The 10,583-nt window shown below is 40.9% G+C and overlaps 2 non-coding genes across 2 annotated transcripts; both read left to right on the top strand.

Moving 5' to 3' along the window:
- Positions 1-1,462: 1,462 nt before the first annotated feature.
- trnas-gcu lies at positions 1,463-1,544 on the top strand. The gene has a single exon. It is a non-coding gene; the product is annotated as a tRNA-Ser (tRNA).
- Positions 1,545-3,644: 2,100 nt separating this feature from the next.
- Positions 3,645-3,726, top strand: trnas-gcu. The gene has a single exon. It is a non-coding gene; the product is annotated as a tRNA-Ser (tRNA).
- Positions 3,727-10,583: the final 6,857 nt, after the last annotated feature.

Below are 10,583 nucleotides of genomic sequence, written 5' to 3'. Positions count from 1 at the left end.
TAATTAAGTTCTGTTAACTTAAAAATCCAAAACAGCGATTTGAACTCTATTTTTATGAGCTGATAGAACTTATTTCAGTTTTAAGTGAACAGTACTCAAACAATTTAAGTATTTTTTTGTTATAACTCATAATATTTGAGTTATGGCAAATCTACAGTTTTCCCAGAATGCCTTTGGGCACTAAACCTTTATGCACTCTGTTTGCTGCAGCTGTCTTTGCCAGGACACTTTTGAAAAAGAGATTTTTAATCTCAATGAGGTTTTCTCCTGGTTAAAAAAGGTGAAATAAGATGAACAAATAAAATGCACCACGAGTGAAGTTACTGTCTCAATTAAAGATGTCCCATCCATAGGGGGCGCTGTTATTATTATCAGCATCAATGAAAGTTGTATGGCATGCTGTCATTAATGAAGTGGGTTGCCAACAGCCATTGTTGCCATTGGTGGCACAAGATAGTCCACCTTAGGTGAGATGATAACTTACAAAGCTTTTACAGAGAGTACTAGCTGATGTTCTAAGGTGATCAGTTATCTAAGATATTATGAGTGCTATGAACTTATCAGTGTTTACAATGCACTAAAAATGTTAAGTATTGCACACTCTAAGTAGATGATTTAGGCTAAGTCCTGCAAACTTAAATTAACATTTGAATCTCAGTTGTGAGAACTTAAAATAATTGATTTTAAACTGGTAGTGAATACTTAAATAGTTCAAGTAGAACAAGTACTGCACACTAAAAACAAACAAGCTTTTTAAACTCACAAAAGTCAAGTGTAGTTTACTTGTTATTTTTGAGGCAACAACTTTCCATAATTTTTTTAAGTAAGCTCAACTAATTTTTTCTTACAGTGAACTTCAGAACAATTTGCCAGTGGCTGTTGCTGCCTACAAGCTGGAAAACTCAGCAAAGTGCCTGTTATCTTGTGCACCAGCAGGACTGGATTTGCTGCCTGGCAGGTCCGGACCCATCACCATGAGGTGGCCTTGTACGTAAAGCTCTGCAATCCATTTTGCTGCAGTGGGGTAGTTGACATCTTTGTAGTGTTTCTGTCTTAATTGGAAGCCCAAGTGGATAGAAACACTGTGGTCCCTGCTTCTGAATAGAAAGCACTGAGGGACATTCTAGCCTAAAGCAGGGAGGATGATGGGAAATGTCGTTTTACAAGATGACCTGAGTGACTTGTCGACGCGCTGACTGAAGAGAAAGTCATTTCATTGTAGACATGAAATGTCTCAGTTTTGCTCTCATTGTTTCATCAACAGAAGATGGCAGAGAAGGTGTTGTGTAGAATACGGCATCAATCCCACTGCCTCTCACATGCTAAGATAGCGCTCTACCATTTGAGCTAATTCTCCTCTGGAAAGCCTCACTTGGCAGTGCTCCAAGTTCACATAAGTGTTAAATGTTCTCCGCTCCTCAAAATTACTCCATCAAGTGTTGTGAAAAACAGTGGTCCCGTTGACGAGGTGGCCGAGTGGTTAAGGCGATGGACTGCTAATCCATTGTGCTCTGCACGCGTGAGTTCGAATCTCATCCTCGTCGTACTACAAGAGCCTTTTTTCTGCTGTCCTCATATTTCAACACAATTACACCTTCACTGACCAAAGCTGCGCTGGGGGTGATCAGTTCAAGCTGAAGTGTGAGATGCTGACATCTGACTTAAAAGTTTGCCAGTGGCTGTTGCTGCCCACAAGCAGGAAAACTCAACAAAGTGCCCCTCACTATGCACCAGAAGGACTAGATTCATGGCATTGCAGGACTGGGCCAACGTCCATGAGATAGCATCGTCTGTGCAGCTCAGCAAACCAGCTGGCTCCATTGCGTTCACTCTGCTAATGCATTGTGCTCTGCACCAATGGGTTTGAATCCCATCCTTAATTGTTCTACAGGATACTCGCTTCTACCATGCTTGCATGTAAACACAATAACACATTTATTGACAACAGCCACCTTGGCTGTTTTCGATTCAAGCCATCTAGTAAGATAGCCATCTCTTGCCAACACTGTAAAAAGCAACATCCATTTTACTCATAAACATTGAGCTGAAATTACTCAGTTCTTCTTAACCTGTTCTAAATACTTATTATAAACAAGTTAAATGTACTTCTTTGCCATAACAGCAAAAGGGCTCAATTTACTTAAGTTTACTTAGTTTAAAAAAATTAAGTAAAAAGGGGGTATAATTAAGTTCTGTTAACTTAAAAATCCAAAACAGCGATTTGAACTCTATTTTTATGAGCTGATAGAACTTATTTCAGTTTTAAGTGAACAGTACTCAAACAATTTAAGTATTTTTTTGTTATAACTCATAATATTTGAGTTATGGCAAATCTACAGTTTTCCCAGAATGCCTTTGGGCACTAAACCTTTATACACTCTGTTTGCTGCAGCTGTCTTTGCCAGGACACTTTTGAAAAAGAGATTTTTAATCTCAGTGAGGTTTTCTCCTGGTTAAAAAAGGTGAAATAAGATGAACAAATAAAATGCACCACGAGTGAAGTTACTGTCTCAATTAAAGATGTCCCATCCATAGGGGGCACTGTTATTATTATCAGCATCAATGAAAGTTGTATGGCACGCTGTCATTAATGAAGTGGGTTGCTAACAGCCATTGTTGCAATTGGTGGCACAAGATAGTCCACCTTAGGTGAGATGATAACTTACAAAGCTTTTACAGAGAGTACTAGCTGATGTTCTAAGGTGATCAGTTATCTAAGATATTATGAGTGCTATGAACTTATCAGTGTTTACAATGCACTAAAAATGTTAAGTATTGCACACTCTAAGTAGATGATTTAGGCTAAGTCCTGCAAACTTAAATTAACATTTGAATCTCAGTTGTGAGAACTTAAAATAATTGATTTTAAACTGGTAGTGAATACTTAAATAGTTCAAGTAGAACAAGTACTGCACACTAAAAACAAACAAGCTTTTTAAACTCACAAAAGTCAAGTGTAGTTTACTTGTTATTTTTGAGGCAACAACTTTCCATAATTTTTTTAAGTAAGCTCAACTAATTTTTTCTTGCAGTGAACTTCAGAACAATTTGCCAGTGGCTGTTGCTGCTTACAAGCTGGAAAACTCAGCAAAGTGCCTGTTATCTTGTGCACCAAAAGGACTGGACTTGCTGCCTGGCAGGTCCGGACCCATCACCATGAGGTGGCCTTGTACGTAAAGCTCTGCAATCAATGTTGCTGCAGTGGGGTAGTTGACATCTTTGTAGTGTTTCTGTCTTAATTGGAAGCCCAAGTGGATAGAAATACTGTGGTCCCTGATTCTGAATAGAAAGCACTGAGGGACAATCTAGCCTAAAGCAGGGAGGATGATGGGAAATGTCGTTTTACAAGATGACCTGAGTGACTTGTCGACGCGCTGACTGAAGAGAAAGTCATTTCATTGTAGACATGAAATGTCTCAGTTTTGCTCTCATTGTTTTATCAACAGAAGATGGCAGAGAAGGTGTTGTGGAGAATGTGGCATCTATCCCGCTGCCTCTCACATGCTAAGCTAGCGCTCTACCATTTGAGCTAATTCTCCTCTGGAAAGCCTCACTTGGCAGTGCTCCAAGTTCACATAAGTGTTAAACGTTCTCCGCTCCTCAAAATTACTCCATCAAGTGTCGTGAAAAACAGTGGTCCCGTTGACGAGGTGGCCGAGTGGTTAAGGCGATGGACTGCTAATCCATTGTGCTCTGCACGCGTGAGTTCGAATCTCATCCTCGTCGTACTACAAGAGACTTTATTCTGCTGTCCTCATATTTCAACACAATTACACCTTCACTGACCAAAGCTGCGCTGGGGGTGATCAGTTCAAGCTGAAGTGTCAGATGCTGGCATCTTGCAGTTTGCCAGTGGCTGTTGCTGCCAACAAGCAGGAAAACTCAACAAAGTGCACCAGAAGGACTAGATTCACGGCATTGCAGGACTGAGTCCATGTCAGTGAGATAGCATCGTCTGTGCAGCTCAGCAAACAAGGTGGGTCCAGTGCGTTTACTCTAATTATGCATTGTGCTCCACACGTGGGTCCCAATCCCATCCTCGATGCACTACAGGAGACTGTATTCTGCCATTCTTGCATTTTTACACAAGACACCTCCTGACAACAGCCACCCTTCAGTTCAATCAAAAGTGTGAGATGTCTCCCTCTTGCTAAACTTCAAAGCAGCTTGCCAGTGGCTGTTGCTGCCAACAAGCAGAAAAGCTCAACAACACATTGCACGGAAAGGACGGGATTCACTGCCTGGGGGGACTGGGCCCATGTCCGATAGGTGGCATTGTCTCTGCAGCTCAGCAAACAAGGTGGCTCCAGTGCGTTCACAATGCTAATGCATTGTGCTCCACACCAATAGGTTTGAATCCCATCTTCATCCTTCTACAGGATACTTGCTTCTACCATGCTTGCATGTACACACAATAACATTTATTGACAACAGCCACCTTGGCGCTAAAGCGCATATGCATCCTGGGACTTGATCCTGCATTTTCTGTTAATACGTTCTTCTTCCTTTTCTTCCTCTTAATTGACAGACTACGCAGTTTTGGCACATTACTGCCTTCTACAGTCTGAAATCGTAACTGCTATTAAGGGGTGTCCCATTTCTGAGTCCCGAGATGGCCCTTACACTTTGCTTTGGGGGCGAGTTAAGACTGAGGGTTGAGCTTGAGGGTAAGATTGAGGGTTAAGGGGAGAAATGGGATTCAGTCTGCAGTGTCATGACCTTAAACAGTTCGAGAACTCTCCAATGTGGCTGAATTTCAACAATTCTTCAAAGAGACTGGGCAAAAATTTCTCCACGGTGATGTGATTAACTCATCACCAGTTATCACAAACACTTGTTTGCAGTTGTTGCCACCAAGGGTGGCACAACCAGTTATCGGGTTTAGGGGGCGATGACTTTTCCACATAGGGTCAGGTAGGTTCTAATATTCTAAAACACTTCAGTGTGACAAATAAATGCAAATAAATAAAACAAAATAAAAATCAGGAAGTGTGTGTGTGGGTGTGTGTGTGTGTATGTGTGTGTGTGGGTGGGGGGGGCTACTTTTTTACAGCATTATGCAATATCTCTCTCGCCCTTTATATAGACGCTTTTTCAGGAAGTGGCCCCCAATCCAAACTAAGTGAATCGCTCTGACGTACGGTAGGGCACTAGGTTACAGGCTCTTATTAGTCCAGTCTATTTCTTATCTACACAACCACCCCCCCCCCCCCCCCCCAATTTAAAAAGTTCAGGCCCCAAGATAAATCTGATAGACAACAGAAGTGAGTGGCAGGGAGTTTTTCTTTCATTACAGAGCTTATTTTTATCTAATGCAGCTGTCTATTAGATAATCAACAGGAGGGGAGCAAAGGAAAGGATTACATTAAAAAAAAAACATTTTAGGAAAGATGACGATCTCTAAAGAGATAGAGGGTGATCGGAGCGATAGACCTCTTCAAATCTTGCAGACATGGAACAAAGAAAGAGTTTTAAAAAATGAACAGGAATTAAAGCGGGAGAGAGCATCCACTGCCGTCAGTCTGCACTGGCCTCTCACACATCACTGTGCCGTGCATCATTATCTCTGCCCCAACTTTGACCTCGTGACCCACGCTTGGCCCCAAGGCTCCACAGCACAACTGTGCACAGCATGTGTTGGGGTGTGAGTGCGTGTGTGTGTGTGTGTGCAGGGGTGTGTGTGTTTGCGTGCGTTATTCGCTCAATGAAGAGGCGGAGGGATAATCAGCTTACATTAGACCAGATAGTGGATTGGCTCAGCAGTCTACCAAGCACATAACAACATACGGACAACCTGAAAGCCAGTGAGCCAAATGAGCAGAGAGGCTGTGGATGCTGAACACTGCAGAAATTAAAGCAGAGGGTCCAAATCCTGATTAAAGTTAAAGCCAAACTATGCCTGTATCCTATAAAATGTTCTCTCATGGCCTCTAATAATACAATATTTAAAACATAAACACTGTCTGATCACAGAAACCTCTGAGTCTCTTCTATTTCTACCACTAGAGGCGTGGGGTTCTCTGGAGATGTTCTTGCCTCCTCATGGTTTTCTAATTAGCCTGTAAGTGTTTCCCAGGGTCTGATCTGAGCCTGTGTTGGCTGCTCCATCACAAACACCTGCTATTTGATTGCCAACACTTTAAAGCTGATGTAAGTGAAAGACAACAGAAACCTCCACCACCTGTGTGTGCGTGTGGACACCATATGCTGCTAAAAGAGGCCAGAAACGCACAATAACATCAACACAATGTGGAGAGTTCAGTTGCACACAAAACCTCAACTGTCTCCTGCACAGGAGAACACAGTCAAACAAAACATAACCAAAGAGAAAACCCCAAATCCAAAAAAGTTGGGACACTGCATAATCTCATAATTTCTCATGTTTGATTGACAATAGAACATAAAAAACTTACCAGATGTTGAAACTAAGATATTTTAACATTTCATGAAAAATATTAGCTCGTTTTAATTTTTATGGCAGCAACACATGTTTCCCACTGTGTAGCATCCCCTCTTCTGCTGGAGGGCTGGGGGAGGAATGTTGTCCCATCCTTGTCTGATGTAGGATTCTAGCTGGGTCTTCTTTCTTGGATTTTCCATTCATGGTGCTCCAAATGTTTTCTGTTGGTGAAAAGTCTGGACTGCAGGCAGACCAGTTCAGCACCTGGACTCTCCTCCTGTGAAGCCATGCTGTTGTGATGGATGTATGTGGTATCTTCACTTATAAATCAATATCTTTATTAAGTTCCACTGTCCACTGTCACATTACCTTGTGTTTTTGACAAATGTAGCACTTGTTGTTGATTTTGTTACTTTACACTGGCTCTATGTTTAGCCACCACACAGACAGGTCCAGGAAATGGACTACAAGTGGCGTGTTCTTGTTGTGGAGCCAGTCCTGAGCACCAGATGTCATCAGCTCCTTACCTGGGCTAAGGAGAAAAGAACTGGACCATTGCTTAGTGGTCCAAAGACCTGCTTTCAAATTAAATTTTGAATTTCATTTGTTAATCAAGGTCCCGGAGTCTGGAGGACTCTGGTGTTGGTCCACTGGTCTCTATCAAGTCAAGAGCCAGAGCTGTCAGTTTTCTACCAGGAGATTTAGAGCCCTTCATGCTTCCATCTGCTGAGAAGCTTTATGGAGATTCTGATTTCATTTTCACCTGCCCACAGTGAAGCCAGAACTACCAGAAGCTGGTTCTCTGACCATGGTACTACTGTGTTTGAAGGGCCAGCCAAGACAGGTCAAGAAGATGAGAGACACCAGACACAACAATCCAGACGAGCTGAAGGCTGCTGGATAGAGCAACCTGGGCTTCATAATACCCCAAGCAGGACCACGGACTGATCGCCTCCATGACTCAAGCATAGATGCAGGAATTTGTGCAAAACGTTCTCCAACCAAATACTGAGTGATAAATGAGCTGAATGTTCTAGAGCAGTGGTTCTCAACTGGTGTTGCCTCGGGACCCAACACCAACTCCCCAGTGAGCAACTGTGACCCAAATTTCTATTTGATTTATCAGGATTCTTCAATGAAAACCAATGCTGTTTGGAGTTCAGACAGTACAGAATGAACAGAAACAAACCAAAGAGAAGGTTCTGGGCAAGGTTTACTTTACATTTACTTAATGGTGATGTTTGAATACAACCCCAGACACAAAACTACCACTATGTGAAGTCTTAACCAATCAGATTCAGCGCTTTTACCCTCCCCACTCTGGTGTAGGTGCCAGTCAGTCAAAGACTAAAACTAAGGATATTTTGTCTCTATTTTTAATTTTATTTTGGTTAATTTTGTAAGCACACTATACAGTTTTAGATAGTTTTCTCCTTTTTTGTTAAAGCTTAGTTTTTGTTTAGTTTCAGTTAACTAAAATGATTTTTAATTTTAGTTTTAGTTAACTATAATAACCTTGGTTATGGGCCACATTCCTAATAAAATTCTAAAACATGTCCTGAAAAGTTCCCAAAAATTCTCTGTTTCCTGTGGAAATTACTCCAGGATAGGACTGCTGAATGGTTTTTGGAAAAGCTCTAATAATCATGGTTGAATGTTCCAAAAAAGTAACGTTCTTTGCAAAATTTCTTTTGATTTACGTGACAAGCCATAGAGAATATAACCAACCATTTCTGGGAAAATTTGCCACTGAAAACTCCCCTAGATCGTGGGAAAATTCTCCAACTTTTTTGGAGAAATTACTTCAAGTTTCCTAGAAAGTTCACAGGGATAGTTCTTCAAAAATTTTAGATAAATTGACAATGAAAATTCCTGACTAATCCTGAAAAGATCTCCTAACGTAACAGAGAGAAAGACAGCGAATTGTAGCGAGAATACTCACAATGCTGGGAGGAACAGAGGAATATTCACCCTCTGCCATGACTTCCATTCGTCCGGTGACACCATGGGTGAGACTGTCAGTGCATCTGTTGGCACCCGTAGCGAAGCCAATGTTTTGCCTCACTGTGTTTCCACTCCACCAGGGAGGGAGTAATCGGCAAATGCCGTGGTGGGGGGCATGTGGGGATGGATCCAGGAATGTTTTTAAAGGATTCTTGACTATTGGGAGATAGGGCTAATGGTCTGCGCTTCTGAGTGCTTTTCTAGTTCAATAATATTTTTAATCATTGAAGAACCTTTTGAAGAAGGTTGCAGCATCATTAATAATTTAAATTTAATTCAATCAGCCTATTTATTTTATTACAATTTAATACAAAAAATATAAATACATTTTTTAAATTTATTTGCTTTAATTACCGTACCCAAAATGTACATGTGACTTCAAAACCGAGGTACAAACTGAACCTAATTTTCTCTGTACCGTTACAGCCCTAATGTTTAGTGGTATTCTAATATTTTGAGAAAGTGGATTTTTGGTTATATTTTTTAGCTCTAATCTGTTAACATCAAGATTAAAACAACAGCTGTCATAAGTTATTTCACTTTGTAATTCTGAATCTGAAATATGTGGAAGTTTCATTTCTTGAAATAAAACACAGGAAAAAAAATAATTGTGATATTTTAATTTTCTGATCTGCACCTGTATCTGGTACGACATGCTGCAGATCTGTCTCATTGGTCATGTCTGGTGAAAGCCCTAGATAGCATGTGCTTTTATTTATTCGCTAAGCTCTTTAATTCAGAATCATGTCAGAGAAGTGTGATCTTAGTTCTGAGGGAGAAAAACTGAAACTCATTTTTTAGCGAGTCATGCAGCCACGTCGTCTGATACTTAAGAAAACATTCACCTTTATTTGTTTATCCTGAACTTATCAAAAGTGAAACACGTGCACATGCAGCTAAAGATAAGGCAGATGGACATTTACTCTTTGTTTGGATGTAACCTGCAGACAGCATTAACACCAGCTTATGTGGGAGTTTGTTGAAAAAAACTATCCCATCTTCTCCTTTATTTATTTATTTATTTTCTTACAGGATGATGGAAGGAGTTTAAGACGACTCTGGCGTATAATTATGAAACAGGGTTGGTGTCACAGATGCACATTTACACTCTCACAGAGAGCTGGATGTATGCTCAGCTCCTCTAAGAGTGTGTGTTTGTGTGTTAACAGCATGACTCACAGGATAATTGCCCACATGAAGCCTGGCATTAGAGATCATTTCACACCAGGGACAGGAAGCACAGACAAAAACATAAAGATCTCACCTCTCTTCCAGCTGTTGGAGGTTTTTTCTCAGCTTGTCTAACTTTTTACTGACCTTTTGAAGTGCGTCACTCAGAACTTTCTCCCTCCCTTCCAGCTCTTCTCTCTGCTTCCTCAGTCTCTCCTCATGTGATTCTTGGATATGTATTTAATGTAAAAGCAGTTAAATAAATGGTCAGTTTTTGATGATTTATGGTGCAGAGGCTGAAGTATCAGAGCTGACTATAAAAACACTCTCAATGACTACACACCCTTTATTCATCGTGTGTTGCAACCGCTGGTGTCAAAAACATCATTTTATCTGTCTGCAGTTCAAAGTAGAGGAACACAGATACTAATACCTCTTTCAGAAATTGTTTTCACTGCTGTCTGTCAATGAAAACAACTCCCAAAATTCCCTTTTTTGTTGTCACTTCTTTCAGGCTTGTGAGGGAAAAGATCAGATCCTCCAAGCTTTCATCTTCATGATGATCCGTGGCAGAGAGGCAGCTGAAATGTGGATGACATACTGACAGCTCCCATGTCAGAAAGCTCCAAATAGTCTGCTACATGATGTAAACAGTGTGAAAGAGACGATACACACATGAGGGATCATGTAATAACTGCTGGCAAGACCAAGGATAGACTGAACATCACGGCCATGATGGATGTAGTCCCTGACGCCTTTAATGAGACCAGAATGTTTAGACTAACTCATCATAGGAGGATCAAGATTTGTTTTATTGTTGTGAAACTTTTCACAGCCACATTTCACCCCAGGCCTCCCATTTTTCCTCAGCACACTTCTATAACAGACAGCTCTGTGGACATTTATGCTGCATCTGATGTGGTGGATAAAAGTGAGTTTTTGATTGTGCTCATTTGTCTTCTTTACTGATTCTTTCATGGGAATAAAGTTATAAAAACACAACCACCTA

The sequence above is a fragment of the Cheilinus undulatus genome, linkage group 2 (genome assembly GCF_018320785.1).
Source record: "Cheilinus undulatus linkage group 2, ASM1832078v1, whole genome shotgun sequence".
Classification (NCBI taxonomy): domain Eukaryota; kingdom Metazoa; phylum Chordata; class Actinopteri; order Labriformes; family Labridae; genus Cheilinus; species Cheilinus undulatus.
Note: the sequence above shows the minus strand (reverse complement) of the source record. Positions and strands in the feature narration are given on the sequence as shown.